This window comes from Pleurodeles waltl, chromosome 7 (assembly GCF_031143425.1).
Source record: "Pleurodeles waltl isolate 20211129_DDA chromosome 7, aPleWal1.hap1.20221129, whole genome shotgun sequence".
NCBI classification, from domain to species: Eukaryota; Metazoa; Chordata; class Amphibia; order Caudata; family Salamandridae; genus Pleurodeles; species Pleurodeles waltl.
In genome coordinates this window covers 1,172,156,090-1,172,172,471 of record NC_090446.1, presented here as the reverse complement: position 1 = coordinate 1,172,172,471, position 16,382 = coordinate 1,172,156,090, and positions in this window count along the sequence as shown.

The window sequence follows — 16,382 nt, the reverse complement described above, 5'->3', positions numbered from 1 at the left end:
ACTGGATAGTGCTGGTGTGTGTTGCGGTGTGTGGGTTTGTATGTGTGCATGTGTGAGTGGATGTGGGTATGCATGCGTGTATGAGTGTGTATGTGTGCGCATCTGGGTGTGTAAATGTATGGGGGTCTGGAGGGGGAAAACGGGGGTGGGCTGTGGAGAGGGGGAGGGGGGCGGGAGAGACCACTATTAGTGTTAGGGAAGGAATTCCCTGGCACTGATAGTGCCTACCATCATGGTTTTCATGGCGGTACGCTTATCCACGAAAACCATGGTGGTAGGCGGGGTCATATTCCCGAGGGTGGGATTGTGATGGCCGACTGCCTGGATACCGAAGTCTCCAGCCCAGCGCCCTTTACCACCCTGGCAGACGGAGTGATACATTTATAATTTGGGAAAAGGTACCTCCAGCCTGTTGGCAATACCTTTCCCCAAATTACCGCCATCTGCCAGGGTTGTAATGAGGGCCTAAATCATTAAATGATTAGTTTAAGATAGCCTGACTGAATGCCTTGATATTGAAATGTACCTTGCTTGGTCAGTGTGTTCGTTGTTTTGCAGGTGTGTTATCCTGATTTCATTAGGTAGAGAAAATGAGTTGTTGTGTATACTAGCTTACGGATAGTAAGGTGTGAGAAGAGAAATCTTGCCTAGAAAATGTGGAGACCTAATGAGCAGAAGAAGTCTCCTATTCATCATGTATCAAGAACGGGGGATGCTCAGGCTGCATTGACTATCCAAGTTCTGTGGGATGAGAAATTCAGGTGAAGTTCCATATGCACACCACAGGAAGTGAAATTACTGGTTCTGTTAGGGTGGGAAACGATATGATTGTTGTTAAAGTTTCTAATTGTTTCAATTAATGTTCACACCATCAGGCGTTAGAGCAGATTTCCTTATCCTTTGAAGGTACAGATCTCGCTGCTTCCTTTATCCTAGCAAGTTGCTTCAAGCTAAACATGTATTCCTAATCTGGAAGACTTCTACTGGAGTCTGCACTATGCTGACACCCTTTTGCATTTCTAAATTTCCTTGAGACCCCTTGTACAACCATCCCCATATTTTAATTTAGAACCACGATTAGATGACTTCAGAACTTATTCATGATTAAGAGAGAGTATCAAAGTTTCTTTCTGGAACAGGTATTTCTAATTCTCAGGTTGTGTATTGCTGTGGCTATGACCATTTTATATCTTATTCTGCTGAGACTAAATCTATTGTGATATGTTAGATTGCCAGCTGTAATTTTGTATCTTTTGAATATTCTCCTAACTTGCATATTTCCTGGTCAGATTATTACCTGGTAAAAAAATACTTATCTTCAGTGGCTGATTCCTTATCCTTATTGTGTGTCAAAATGCCATTCAAAAGAATTCATATGTTTTATTATTGTTTACTCCATTTGTGGTTCAACCAACCTAAAAAGATCCACCAAATGAGAGATTGTAAATCACACAACTGCATGCTCTCACGTCAGGTTCGTTTTAATACATATTATTGCTCAAGTATTATAAGATGCAGCTGCTAATATGAGTGTGTTGTCTAAGAATTGAGGGTGTCTCTGATGATATGATGCGTAGGTTCATATTTAAGAGGGCCTTGTGCCATTCTAACGCTACATTAGTATCATTTTGTTATGCTAATGTGGTGTTAGAAGGTCAAAAATGCCATATTTACAAACTGGCACAATGCATGCATTTCCCCACTTTGTGACCTTTTGTATCACATTATGCCTGCACCAGGCATAATGTATGCAAATGAATTTCCTTGCGCCATTTTTTCCAGCACTCTTAATGCTTGCTCAGAGCAGGCGTTAAAAGGAGGCTTCCATTGGTTTCAATGGGCCTCTTGGTGCTTTGCAGGATTAGCGTAAACATTTGTGATGCTAATCCTGCAAAGCACCGGACTAGCATAAAAAATGATGATGCTAGTTTCCCTGACTACCGCCATGGTGCGCTGTATTTTAAATATGGCACACCCATGGTGGCAGAAGGGGGGTGCTAAGGGGCACAAGAAAAGTGGTGCTGCACTAGGTGGAGCACCACTTTTCATAAATCTACCCCTTATTATTCCTGTCAGCCAGGATTCTGCCTAAAATTTACTGCCAAGCCCCAATAGGCCTAAGTATCTATTCAATGTATCTACCAGACAGTTTCCACATTGTCATGCAAGCTTCCATGTTCCCATCCTAGTTTCTACATACCCTCCTAAAATTCACAATGCTAGTTTTTCAGGTTAACTCTGGAATTTAAAAATGCCCTGTTTAACATGCATTGCCATGATCATTTCCATACTACCCCTTAATCATACATGAACATTAATCCCATTGACCTGCCAGTCTCAAGATGCCACAGTAACGAATACATTGTTTGTCTGTGTATGCCATACTTCATCATCATATATTCATTTTGCATATTTATCATCCAAAGCAAAGACAGATATTCTCAATCATGTGCAAGATATTTCATTCATATTACAATCTTTAAACATCATATTACAGGTGTTGCAATCATATCCCATAAATTCTCAGCCTGGGCCAGCAATTGGCATACTACACATCCTATACAAACTATTGTCACCTTGTACTTGCTTTGCCACACTATGACAGGATTTGATATCACATGTCAGGATCAACATCTCATGCTTGGTATTACCACTGCATCAGGGTGACTGCCATCCAATGTACAGCATTGGCACTCTATGCCATCATATGTACAGGCACACTCACCTCTATAGAGACATACATAACGACAGGCAGTCATGACATGCATTTATGAACATGTGTACTTCATGCCACAGTGAAGCACATGTAATGACAAATGTTGTACTCTATCTCTTCAAATCTTTTCCACTTTTCATTTTACCCATCAGTAGCTGGACTTATGGCACTGCAGATCTACTCTACCTCCTTCTTCAGTCCAGATACTGTAAAGGCTAGTGACAGTGAGTCCAACTAGATTTTTGGCTAGAGGACAATGATTAAATCCGTCCTTGTTAGAGTATGACCATTGCTCAAAGGGGATCCTCTCCTGATTGTGCAGATTGGGGGCGGGGGCAGGTGGGGGTAAAGCACAGTACCACTAAGTCCCTGCATTTGCCAACACATTATTGAAAAGCAATCTAAAGTGAATGGGTCCATCTAGTAGCTCAGCTCTTGAGTACTTAAGCTCACCAGTTCTTAGGTGTCCTTCCCCTAAAGCTGATATTTTCATTTCCCACCACACTATCAATTTGAGTTTGTTTGTCCTAAACTCCATGAAGTTATCAACTCACTAAAGTGCTGATGCATACCCTTACCTCCACAGCTCCTCTGGTGGAACTTCCGGTGACAGAGAATGAATGGTTAGTGAACAGTGTAGCAGCTCCCATCTGCGTTGGTACCAGCCCTGGGTGATCTCAAGGAAAATCGTGGAGCCATATCCCTTTCTGCAGCAACCCACCTTCCTAGAAACTAGTGCCAGAAATACCTTGAAAACACACATATGGAGTAAAGAATGGTATATATGCCCTTACTTGTACAGAACAATATTCAAGATATTGTGGCAAGTGATATTTTGGTGACATTATAACAATAGGTTAATATTTATATGTTGAGATCCCTGTAGAAAACCACTTTTGGATTGTGTTTAAATGCAGTTTGTAGGACTGTACTGCTGTTACTAGAAGCCCTGATTAATGTTGCAAATGTTTTCTCAATCTCTCTAGTGACTCCATTTTATGTCCTATTTATATACATTATCACTGATAGAGATTTTGAAAAAATGTGCTCGGTATTTCAGACTGAAATTCACAACTTCTCACTGCTCTGATCAGAATAGAAGTGCAATGGGAGATCGTGCAGAAAGATGTCTTTGCAGGTTTGCAATACCACCATGGAGCCACTCTAACAGGTTCCGATGTATGCATTTTTAGCACCTTTTGAACAATACTTAATTCTCTCAAACAATCTTTCCACATCATAACCCTCTACTTCATCTACTTTCCAGCATGTCTCCTTCTGGAACTCAAACTTTTATGAATAGTATCAGAACGGATGAGTACGTGGGGCGCTTTTGCCTTTTCAAATAAAGTGAAAAAGAAAAATGAGACACACACAGCTCACCCGTGTCATCGCTACAGGGATTATATTTCACAACAAGTGTCTCTCCTGATTTTTAGGTTGAGCATAGCAGCGCATAAGCGCTGCTTTCGGGACACAGTCAGTGACACATGTCTACATAGTGTAAAAGGCCATTTATTTAGGACAGGATTGCATCTTATACATAACATTTAACATAATCAAACAAATTCCAACTTTAGAACCCCACCATTTTTAGCTTATTCCTGGTCATCCTTTTCACTCTTCCTTCACTTTTTACTTCCATTTCCTCACTCCTCACCCTTTTCCTTCAATGCCCTAGACGGCTTAGGGCATCCCCCACACTCATCCTTCACCTGCTGCTTTTTCCTCCCTGGAAGTGTGGCCAGGCCCTCATCTGACTCTCCATCCTCCCCCATCTACCTCCCCAAAACTTCTTTTCACAACCTGCCTTAATTGATGCGATCCCCTCACACACACACACACACTCTCAAAAAAACCGACATCCTTACCTTCCTAATCTTTATCCTGTAGGGTGCGTAGGTGACCAACTTCTTCACTGTGCGATGAGCTAGCGAGGAAGAGGCAGGAACCTCTCACTACAACCCTATAAGCCCCCTCCTTTTGTCCCATCCCACGTAACCTCAACCAATCCTGCCCGCCTCCCGTCACTTCCCCTTCCTGAAAGCTCCAGTGGAGAGACTAGTCTGTGTCTGCTCTCCACGGGACCCTCCATCGGGACACAGTCAGTGACGCAGTCTACATAGTGTAAAAGGCCATATATTTAGGACAGGATTGCATCTTATACATAGTATTTAACATAATCAAACAAATTCCAACTTTAGAACCCCACCCTTGTTAGCTTATCCCCGGTCATCCTTTTCACTCATTCCTTCAGTTTTCACTTGTATTCCCCTGCACATCCCCTTTTCCTTTCATGCTCTACCTGCTTTGGGCATCCCCCACACTCTCATCCTTGCTTCTTTTTCCTCCATGGAAGGGTGGCCAGGTCTTCATCTGCCTCTCCACCCTCCCCCATCTACCGCCACCCAGCACAAACCCTTTAGGCATTTTGCTGCCACACCAGAGAAAACCATTGCAACATAGCATCACTTATACCTTCTCCCTGAGCCACATCTTCTCTCCCCACAGATCACCCACAATTAACCTGAGCTCTGTAAGATAATATACATTGCCCAGCTCAGACAGGTGCACACCATCAGATCTGAACAACCCCTCCTATTCTTCCGTAATCCCTTCATGCTTCTGGACCTTAATATCATGTGCCCAACAGAAAACCCTTATTGCCCGCTTGAGCTTCCTCCAAGCCCTTTCCATGGTCCCATGCTTCATTGCCCCTCTCCATGTCCTCTAGGCACAAACTCAGTCCAGATCAAGCAGGTGCTGCACAATTTTTGCCGAAGCAATTCCAAGTCCCGGTGCGTATGTTGCAGTAGGATGAGCCCCGAAAGCTGCACAAGATCATTCTCCCGAAGCTGTATTAACAGAAGATCAGGACTACCCCAATTCGGCATGAGAGATGTTAGAAAAGGAAGCAAATTCCCCCACCTCATACTGCTCTTCCCCCACCATACAACTTTGTGATGCTACTAGGCAGTCCTAAGGAACGCCCATAAACCTGTCTCTAAGCATATCTTGCAGCCCAATGGATAAACAAATGCCCGACCAGCCATGTGACCATTTTCACGTTTCTGGGGCCAGTCATGCAACCTGCAAAGAAAACAAACTGTAATATCACCTTTGATAAATCCCCCAACGTTTGTATTCGAGACACTGCTAACATCCTTACCTCCGTTCAATGCTGTCCAAACGTCAAGCCCTCACATAGCGCTTGCAGCATCTAGATATCCACCTCTCAAACCTCTTAATCTGTGCCCAGTCCCATCCTAAATAGGCCACAGCTATAGCCACCCAAATTCTGAAAGAATGCGTTCCATAACATTGTGCCTGCCTGTTTGTCGCAAAGCTATACGTAATACCTACAACAACTAGAAGGCTGTGAGCTTTTTACCATTTGAGTGGCTAAAGACCCCACTCCGCCAACTGGCGTTCTATGTGCCTGAAAACCCACCAACTCCAGAACTGGGCACCAACCATACCCACTTTCCTTTCCCTAGCTGGTTGGTTTTAGACCATCTGAGCCATATGAGCAAATCCTCCTCTTGCAGACAAACTTCCCCCACTTTCACGCCCAGTGATTTACCTATATCCAAAAGCTCTGACTCCCAAATTGCCCCCCAAAAATCCACACCCTGCATAACTGAAACAAAGCCAGCTCATGTGCATCTGCACAACAAACTGGTAAAACATGCAATAGCTCCAATAGTAACTCGAATGTAATCGGTTCCCTTACCACCTTAACTGGCCCTGCTCTGGCCCTTCCGCATCCTTTCAGATCACAACCAAAAAACAACTTCCATAAAAGAAAAACCCCTGCCAGATTGCCCCAAATCGTGGTGGACGACAAACCCTTCCGTATCAGAAAAAGTACAAAATGCAACGCATGTAACTCAAGCGCTCTGCTGTCCTGTAAACAGAAATCCCCCACAAAACTTTCAAAACTCTGAAACTCCAACCATGCCAGGCGATTGCTCCTCCGAGTAGATTCTGCTAATGATATTTCCACAAGCCCAATGATCATCACGCCCCCCACTCCCAAATGTCTGCTGGGACCGCTGTCTTGTGCTGCTCTGCTCCTGGTGCCAAACTGTGAAACCGTCGCCACTGTGAAATTTGCAATCGCGTTGTTCACCCCAGGTATGTGTGCAGCTTTGAAAATAACATTTAAGGATAGACATCTAAGCTTAAAACGTCGCAACAAACGAACCACCCTAAGATCTTTTGTCCTTTGTCTGTTCACTAGGTTTACCACTGTCATGTTGTCCACAGGGAAAACTACAGTCCTGTTTGCCAGCTCATTCCCCCACACTGTCAGCGCCACGAGCAGAGGGAAAAATTCCAAGAAAGCAATAATCCTACCTTGCCGCAGCCAATTTTCTGGCCATGTCTCTGCACACCATCTCCTGTACCAAAAAAGCCCGAAACCAGCGGCCCCAGCTGAGTCAGAAAAATTCTGAACTTGCCATATTGTGTCCTCCTCCCAGAAAACCATGGAAATCCCATTAAACTATGTCAGAAAGGTTTCCCACACACTGATGTCCTTTCTCATATCTACTGACATGCGAATCCGGTGGTGCAGGAGGACAACTCCAAACATGGCTAGATGATGCCTGCAAAATCCCCAATAATGTCAGCAAGCAATTTGGACCCTCAATCTTTTCTGGGGCCAAAGGGACCCCAACCTCCTGTGCCACCTTTTGGAAAACCTCCAGAGCCTACCCACAAGACTCACAAACAGGAAATCGTCCAAGTAATGAGTCACCTCTGATGCCCACTTGCTTTAACGAAAACCCATTGTAAGAAATTACTAAAGGCTTCAAACAATGTACATGAAATGGTGCAGCCCATCAGGAGTACTCTGTCAACGTAGATTGCCCCATCCAGCTGCATCCCCAGTAGTGCACAATCATCTGGGTGGAATGGCAGCAACCTAAAAGCCGCTTGTATGTCACATTTTGCCAGCTACAATCCCCTGCCACACCCACGAATGAGCCTAATGGCGTCATCAACTGATGTGTACACCACCCTTGTGTCCTGAAGTGCGATGAAATCATTCACCAATGCCCCTTCTGGCCAGGACAAATGATGTAGGAGGTGAAACTCGCCACTTGCCTTTTTGGCACCACCCCAGCGGTGAAATCATTAAGTCCTCCATAGGCCACTCATAAAAGGGTCCCACAATTCTGCCCAAGGACACCTCCTTGTCTAGCTTGACAGCCACAACCTGTGGCATGTCCCTAGCAGACCTCAAATTCTCTGCCCATTTCCTCCTTCTTGGGCCCTGGTAGCTTATTCGAAAACCTTCTCTGAAACGCCACTCCAATTTACAGGTCATGTTCCTTTCCGGGTACATGCGCAGTCATGGTAATAAAGCCTCCAGACTAATTGACGTAGGAGCCCTTTGGCGCAGGAGTGCCCAGCATACCGCTACTGTTGGTCGTTCTCCACTTTTCAGTTGGGCTGGAGAGGGAGAAACATTGCATGACCGGATGTCGAGCCCCGCATTTGGAGCATTCTTGCTTGAATTTACATGGGTATCTTGAACAGAAACCCTTATTGAAGTTCTAGAAGGCACCTGCTGTCAGTGCCTGGGGGTACTGCCTAACCCCTGCCCCTCCCTGGGCGAGACATGACTGAAAAGGCTTGTATACAACCAGCAAGCTGCTCGCGGTGTGCGTTGATGCCGTGGACTGTGGTAAGGCCATCCACTGCATCTACAGTTCTGGATCCACATCCGCCCATGGCTTTTCTAGATTCACACTTACCCTTGCCCTAAACTCCTCATCATAGCTCCACCATTAAAAGCCCCCAAAATGCATTTGAGCCTTACGTATAATGTCCATGTACTTGAACATTGCGATGGCCCTGTCGGGAAATTTCTCGCATTAAATACTTGCAAATATCAGAAACGCCGAGGTCAAATTATCCATAGTTTTCGGTACCTGTGGCTGGTGAGCTAAATCCCACTCCTCCTTTGAGCCATCTTTAGTCTGTCTATCTCTAGGCAGAAGCTTAAAAACATCCACATATTTGTGCCAACAAATCTTTGACTTCGTCTTATCTGCCACATGTGAGCCCAAAGGGATCGCTAGACCCATGTAAATGAGCCACTTCTTATGCCCCCCCATCCTTATCTTCCAGCCCGTCCCATCCCTGGGCACCTTGTCTCCTGCCTTATCAACCATAGACGTACTTTTTTCATTTATCTGTGTACAGTCCCATTCCTGCGGCACCTTTGCCCCAGGTGTCCCATGCACTGAGTACTCCCCCACCTCTACAGACTTATGTGTCTTAGTCCCCACACCACCTAGTCCGTCTCCCTACCCTGACCATAATTCTTCCTTACCTTTGACAGGGGGGACCAGGGACCTTGCTCCTCCCACCGTCCCGCAACCACGCACCTCTCCGTGTGCCGCCTCCTGTGTCGCCTCACCAGTTGTATTCTCCTGAAATACAGGCAACAAAGAGGAGGTTGTGCTTCTCTCGTGCCCTTTCCTCCTCACCTTGCCCCTGCTCACCTCACTTTCTTGAATCTCCCCGTCCTCCTACTCATCCAACTTGTCCTCATAATCAAGCTCCACCACATCATCGTCATCCATCTCATACTTGTCGTCATTTCCACCGACATCCATTGCATGACTCCACACCTCCAGCGCTTGTACCCCCTAGTGTGAGCCATCTCTGCAATTGTCCTGCTCCCATGTTGTAGAGAAGGCCGCCGAAGACTCCTCTAGAGCTTCAGACCAACATCCCGAAGCCGTATTGTGCTCCGTTGGCATCACCTTCTTTGTGCCAATCTCCGCCACTGCCATTGACTCTCCGCACCTCTTATGGCTATGTGCGCCACTTGTGCTCATTGCACTGCCAGACCCCCTAGCCACACAAGCCTCCTTACTCTTCCCCTTCTCCACATGCGGAACCCATTCCCAGCTGCCTTGTCTGACTGCAAGACCCGATGGGCCCACCAGGCCCACAAACCTCTGATATTCTCTTCAGCTGCCTCTCTCTCCCCAATTACCCCTCTCTGTCTTTACATAGCTGGGCCCACCTCTCCTCCGTTTCCGCTACCATTCACCTCTGCTCCTTGATTCTGGCCTCCAAGTCCATTGCAGCCCCCTCCAAAACCCTGTGCTTGCCTGCTTTGCTACCTGTGGGGCCCTCCCTTGCTGTTCCTGGCGTGCCTCAAGTGTACCCGCCCTGCCCGACCAAATCCCTGCCCTGTGCCGCGCTCCTGACGTCCTCTGCCCTACTCCGACCCGCCCTTACCCCTAGCTTCCCTGGCCCTTTGCATTTTCTCTTCCTAGGGGCCCCACCTTCCTTTCCAAGATTAACTCCACCCTTGGGCATTGAGAGGTCCAATGGCAAGAAGCCAGTACTGGGCTCTGCCTCTTTGTGCAGCCCTGTTCTGTGCTCCCCTGCCTCCACCACTACTATTCCAGGCCCTTCGAGGCCCTGCTCCATCCCTGCTCTACTGGGCCTCCCACCTCAACAGCACCTACCTGGGCCTCACATGGGCCGTTTTTTTTAAATGGGGGGATGAACGCACTGCGCGCCCTCACCTCTGCCGATTTCCCTTTTTTTGCCCTCTCCGGGGATCCACAGGCTGCGATCTCCGCCGACATCCCCCCCGCCGTGACCCACATCGGGCACGAGATGCTGATCTAAGCCTGGTCTAATACACCAGGCCTGAGGAGATCGGCTTGGCCGGCTTCACCCAAAGCGTGACCCTAACAGCCTCCGCATCATGGCCTGCTGCTGTGCCAGTACTTTTGCCTCCTAACTGCTACCTCGCGACCTCCCCCGCAGTACCGCTGCACCTAAGGACCGGCCAACTTCTGTGCTGCAATGAGCTAGCGCGGAAGAGGCTGGTCCCTCCCACAACGGACCTATAAACCTCCTCCCTTTACCTCCTCCCCTTGTCCCACCCCCACGTAACCTCGACCAATCCAGCCCGCCTCCCGTCACTTCCTCTTCCCAAAAGCTCCCGTGGAGAGACTAGACTGTATCTGCTCTCCACTGGGCCCTCCATTCCGACTTGTTGGTATGTATCTGAGTTTTTAACCTCGGTCACCGCACGCCCATCACCATCACTCGTTCTTGGGCTTGCCCTTCAAAATTAATTTATGTTCCTTGGTAAATGCTTTAGGTTTGTCCCTCCTTGGGGTGGTTTAGTTACCACCTTGGACATTGCCCCTGTTACATGGCTAATTGCACTTTTGCCAATATGTTTGATGGCGAGCAAACTTATTTTTCCTTTTGTGGGCTGCTACACGCTGATGCTGTGGCGCTTTGAATTGGCTCACTTATGTGAAACTGTATTACTTTTAATTTTCAACTTATGTGGCAAGAAAAGTCCGGTTAGGAGTTTACAACGCTAATAGCGCTAAGTTAAGCATGTGCAAGACCCATTGCATTGCAAATGCTTGCTACTATTTTGTTACTGGGAGGTAATCCAAAGAGCACATAACAAAGGATCTGTGTAGTGCACGTTCGCCCGTGGGTTTCTCATCGCTAAGTAACAGTTGTTTATGGTTTATGGTTTCCCCTGTGAAAATGAAAGGCTGAGAGGCAGTGGGATGCAGACCTCTGAGCATGCAATCAAACAGAAATACCTGCAAAAGACGCATCAGTTCACAGAGCCATCAGACACCACAGATAGAGAGGTAAATGCAACTGAATTGTACATCTACATTGAACCACAAGTCGACTCAGCTTGAAATGAAGTGGACAACAGACCAACCAACAATCGACAGCATGGGAGGAGCATTTTACATCTATGAATAATAATAACTTATTTTTCATGTAGCGTTTCATACTGCAACAAGTGGTGTAAATTACAGGTGTTACCATTATTCAATTTAATGGTGCTGAATTACAAACCACAGAAAGATGCAACATTAAGTTAGCTCTGCAGTGTAATTCAGGACTCTGAATTTTTCAGCAGCGAACCATTAACCCACATGTCTAAGCTTCCAGCTTAAAAAATATGTTTCTTTTAGTGCACTTATTTTTGTAGTAGTGCTTGGTCCTGGAAGGCTTCTTCCCTGGATCTTGTAAGTGGTTACTGGACAGAATTCCTGTGGTTTGCCACTTGTGTCTAGGGTATCAGGCATTATTCTGGCAAGAGAAACATCTCCAATTAACTGCACAGCTTCTCCCTTTAAACACAAGTGCAGGAAGGTGGCTCTGTTCATACTATCTCAAAGTGAGAGATAGTGTGCACAGAGTCCAAGGGTTCCCCTTAAAGGTTGATAGTGGCAAACTTAGATAATACTAATGCTCTATTTTGTGGTAGTGTGGTCTAACACTAGGCTTATCAGAGGGTAGTGTTAAGCATTTGTTGTACACACACAGGCAATAAATGAGGAACACTCAAAGACTTAACTCCTGGCCAATAGGTTTTATATAGAAAAATATGTTTTCGTCATTTATTTTAGATTTGAGGTATGAACATAAAATGCAATGTACTTCACACAGGTGAGTATAGAACTTTGATTTAAAACAGTAGTAGACACAGTTTTGGTTAAGCTATTTTAAAAGTGGACACAGTGCAAAAATCAACAATTCCTGAGGGAGGTAAGCTTGGTTAGTTTTCTCATGTAAGTAAAGCACTTACACAGTCAGTCTCCTGGGCATAGGCAGCCCACTGTTGGGGGTTTAGGGCAACCCCAAAGCCACAGCACCCGCAACACAGGGCCGGTCAGGTGTATAGATCAAAAGAGGGCCCAAAACACATAGGCGCCTATGAAGAACAGGGGTGCTCCGGTTCCAGTCTGCTAGTAGGTTAGTACCTGCGTCCTCGGGGAGCAGACCAGGGGGGTTGTGAAGAGCACTGGGGGAGACACACACAAGCACCATCTTCACCTTCAACACCTTCAGTGGCACAGGGGCGGCCGGGTGCAGTGTGCATAGTAGGCGACGGGTTTGCTATAGAAAGCAATGGAGGGACCCAGGGGTCACTTGGGCGATGCAGGCAGGGCACACGAGGCTACTTTGGCCAGCCACCAACTGGGGTAGGATGTGGGCTGCCTGATGGTCACTCCTCCACTGGTCGGTGGTTCCTCTCAGTCCTGGGGGCTGCGGGTGCAGTGCTTGGTCCAAGCATTGGGTTTGTTTTTAACCAGGCAGTCTCAGTCAGGGGGGGCCTCTGGATCCTCTATGCACGCGTCACTGTGGGGGGGTGGGGACGTCAACTCAGGGTGTCCACGCCGTTGGAGTTGCCTGGGAGTCCTCTTTGCGGTGTTGGTTGTCCTGAACTCAAGCCAGAGGCCAGTAGGGCTGTGGCCAAGTCAATTGGTGTCTCCGTCATCTCTGAGGGGCTATCAGGTCAGCAGTCCTTCTTCTTTCTTCAGGTTGGAGGAATCTGATCTCCTGGGTTCAGGGTCGCCAGTAAATACTAAATTTAGGGGTGTGTTTAGGTCAGGGGGTAGTAGCCAATGGCTACTGTCCTTGAGGGTGGGTCCGCCCTCCTTGTGCCTCCTCCCAGAGGGGAGGGGGCACATCCCTATTCCTATTGGGGGAATCCTCCAAACTCAAGATGGAGGATTTCTAAAGGCAGGGATCACCTCAGCTCAGGGCACCTTAGGGGCTCTCCAGACTAGTAGGTGACTCCTCCTTGTTTTTCTCAGTATCTCCTCCGGACTTGCTGCCAAAAGTGGGGGCTGTGTCCGGAGGGGCGGGCTTCTCCACTAGCTGCGATGTCCTGTGGTGTTGTAACAATAGGCAGGAGCCTTTGAGGCTCACCGCCAGGTGCTACAGTTCCTGCAGGGGGAGGTGAAAACCACCTCCACCCAGTGCAGGCTTTGTTCCTGTCCACATAGTGATAAAGGCACTCACCCCATGTGGTCAGAAACTTGTCTGGTTGTCGCAGGCTGGCAGAAAATATTCAGCCTAGCACTGGGAGTCAGACTGGTATTCAGGGGGCATCTCTAAGATGCCCTCTGGGTGTATTTTTCAATAAATCCCACACTGTCATCAGTGAGGATTTATTGTGCTGAGAAGTTTGATACCAAACTTCCCATATTTTCAGTGTAGCCATTATGGAACTGTGGAGTTCGTAATTGACAGACTCTCAGACCATATACTCTTTATGGCTACCCTGAACTTACAATGTCTTTGGCTTAGACACTGTAGGGACATATTGCTCATGCAACTATGCCCTCACCTGTGGTATAGTGACCCTGCCTTAGGGCTGTAAGGCCTGCTAGAGGGGTGACTTACCTATGCCACAGGCAGTGGGATGTGGGCATGGCACCCTGAGGGGAGTGCCTTGTCAACTTAGTCATTTTCTCCCCACCAGCACACACAGCTGTGAGGCAGTGTGCATGTGCTGAGTGAGGGGTCTCCAGGGTGGCATAATACATGCTGCAGTCCTTAGAGACCTTCCCTGGCCACAGGGCCCTTGGTACCAGGGGTACCATTTACAAGGGACTTATCTGTGTGCCAGGGCTGTGCCAATTGTGGGAACAAAGGTACAGTTTAGGGAAAGAACACTGGTGCTGGGGCCTGGTTAGCAGGGTCCCAGCACACTTTCAATCATAACTGGCATCTACAAAAGGCAAAACGTTAGTGGGTAACCATGCCACGGGAGACATTTCCCTCCAACCAGGCTCTCCAAGGGTTGCATTGTGAAGCTTTTAAAATGTGGTTGGTGCTGGCTTTGAAAGCAGATGCAGTTTGACACATTTCTCACACTAAATTAATTCAGTGACTTCCTGGAGGCATTAGATCTATCTTTTAAAGGTAGATAAAATAGGACAGTTAAAGATAAACACAATACAAAAAAGGAAAGTTCCTAGCACCATCTGTGGCACTGTCTGTGTCTGAATTTTTCCCAAAACCTTTAAGGTTCCTTATTTCTACTATGGGCAATGTTTATCAACAACTAAATGCACAAGACAGAGTGCTCCAGTGAGAGGTTAGTCTCTCACCCTAGATTCCAAGTGGTGTTGGGTCCCAAGAAGTGCAGAAGTGGCCAGCTAGGAATGTATGTGCCCAGGTACTTGATAACCTTCAAAAGATCTAAAATATAGCCTAAATCCCCACCTCCATGTGGTGGTGAGGATGTAGCAGAAAATGACAAGGGACATTCTAGTAAGAGCTCTAAGTGGTTTTCAAAGTCCTTATAACAACATTGGAGCACTCATCTAGGGCAAAAACTGAGCTGCCAAGGTAGGTCAGGAGTCTGACCTCTTCAGTGGGGATGTAGTAGGGATTTGGGAAACCTAGTGTATCACCTCTGAAACTAAATAACTTGCCATTTCATATTAGAGGTTTACTGCACCCTTACACCACCATAGCTCTGACAATGTAAACTGTAGATGAATGGTTCAAACAAGCCTGGAATGAGGTTAGCCACCCTTCGTTAGCACATATATTATTCCAGAGACTCTAGCTGAAAGAGAAACACTGTTGCATCTTTCTAATTGGAAATAGGATGGTAAAGTTACCCACTATGGCTCAAGCAAGTCCTAGACCATTATGTGAAGCTGATGTTGCCATGTGTCTGCTCACTTTAGTAGCTGCAGCTCAGGCTTAGGTCCTAGATTCACCCACCATGCAGATCCAGACCATTGGGCCTGTCTCATTTCTCATGGTCAGGCAGCTCCGTCCCTATCAAAGGCAGTAAAACTCCAGTCATCTCAGCAGGGTGAAAAAGTGTATTTCTTTGAAGCCAAATGCTGGGCCATGGCCTCTTGGGTGGATACAGCAAAACAAAATGTTTTGAATCTTGTCAGGTTAGTGCTTTAAAGTCCATAAGAACACAAATAATAGGATTTGAATGCTAGCTGTTATGCACTTCAAGGGTTACTAGCTGAAATCCAAGTATATAAATATAAAGTATGCAAAGTTTACAGTGCATACCTACAGCCAATCTAGCAATGAACACGTGTTGCCAGGCATTTCCATGATGAAAGTGAAGAGAGGGGCAGGAACTGAGGGCCAGATTTATTGAAAAGTGGCACAGTGCGGTGCTGCACCAAAATTGGCAGCGCCACGCTGCGTCACTTTAGAAACAGAGATGCACAGTAATTAACTGAATAAGGTGCACCCCTTTTATTGCCCCTGCGCTGGCGCTAAATTTTATTTGCCAGCGCCAATGCAGCGCCAATGCAGGCATTCTTGCACCATTGTGCAAGGATGTCTGCATTGAGGGGTGTGATTGTTTATGTGTGGGAAGGTGTCCCTTCCTGCACATAAACAATCACTAATGGCGCTTTGGCACTTCTGTGTGTGCTGCACAATGCAGCAAACACAGAAGTGCCAAAGCGTCATGTTCAAATGATTGTTTATGTGCAGGAAGGGACACCTTCCTGCACATAAACAATAATTTCTGGCGTTTTGCTCTTTTGATGCTTGCTGCAGAATTCAACAAGCATAGAAAAAGCAAAAAATAAGGAGGAATAAAAGTGTTAATCCTCGTTACGCCTTGCTAATGCCATCCTGGGGGGTGGCATTAGATTTTGGCACTGCCTCAGATTTACGAAATTTCATAAATCTGAGGCAGTGTCAAAATACAATGGGTGTTTCTGTGGCATGCCCACAGTAACACCCATTGCACACCCCTTCCACGCACAGTGCTGCGTGGGAAGGGGCTTATTTACAAGGTGGAGTTAAGCCACAAAAAGTGGCTTAATGCCACCTTGTAAATAAGGCGCAGAGCATA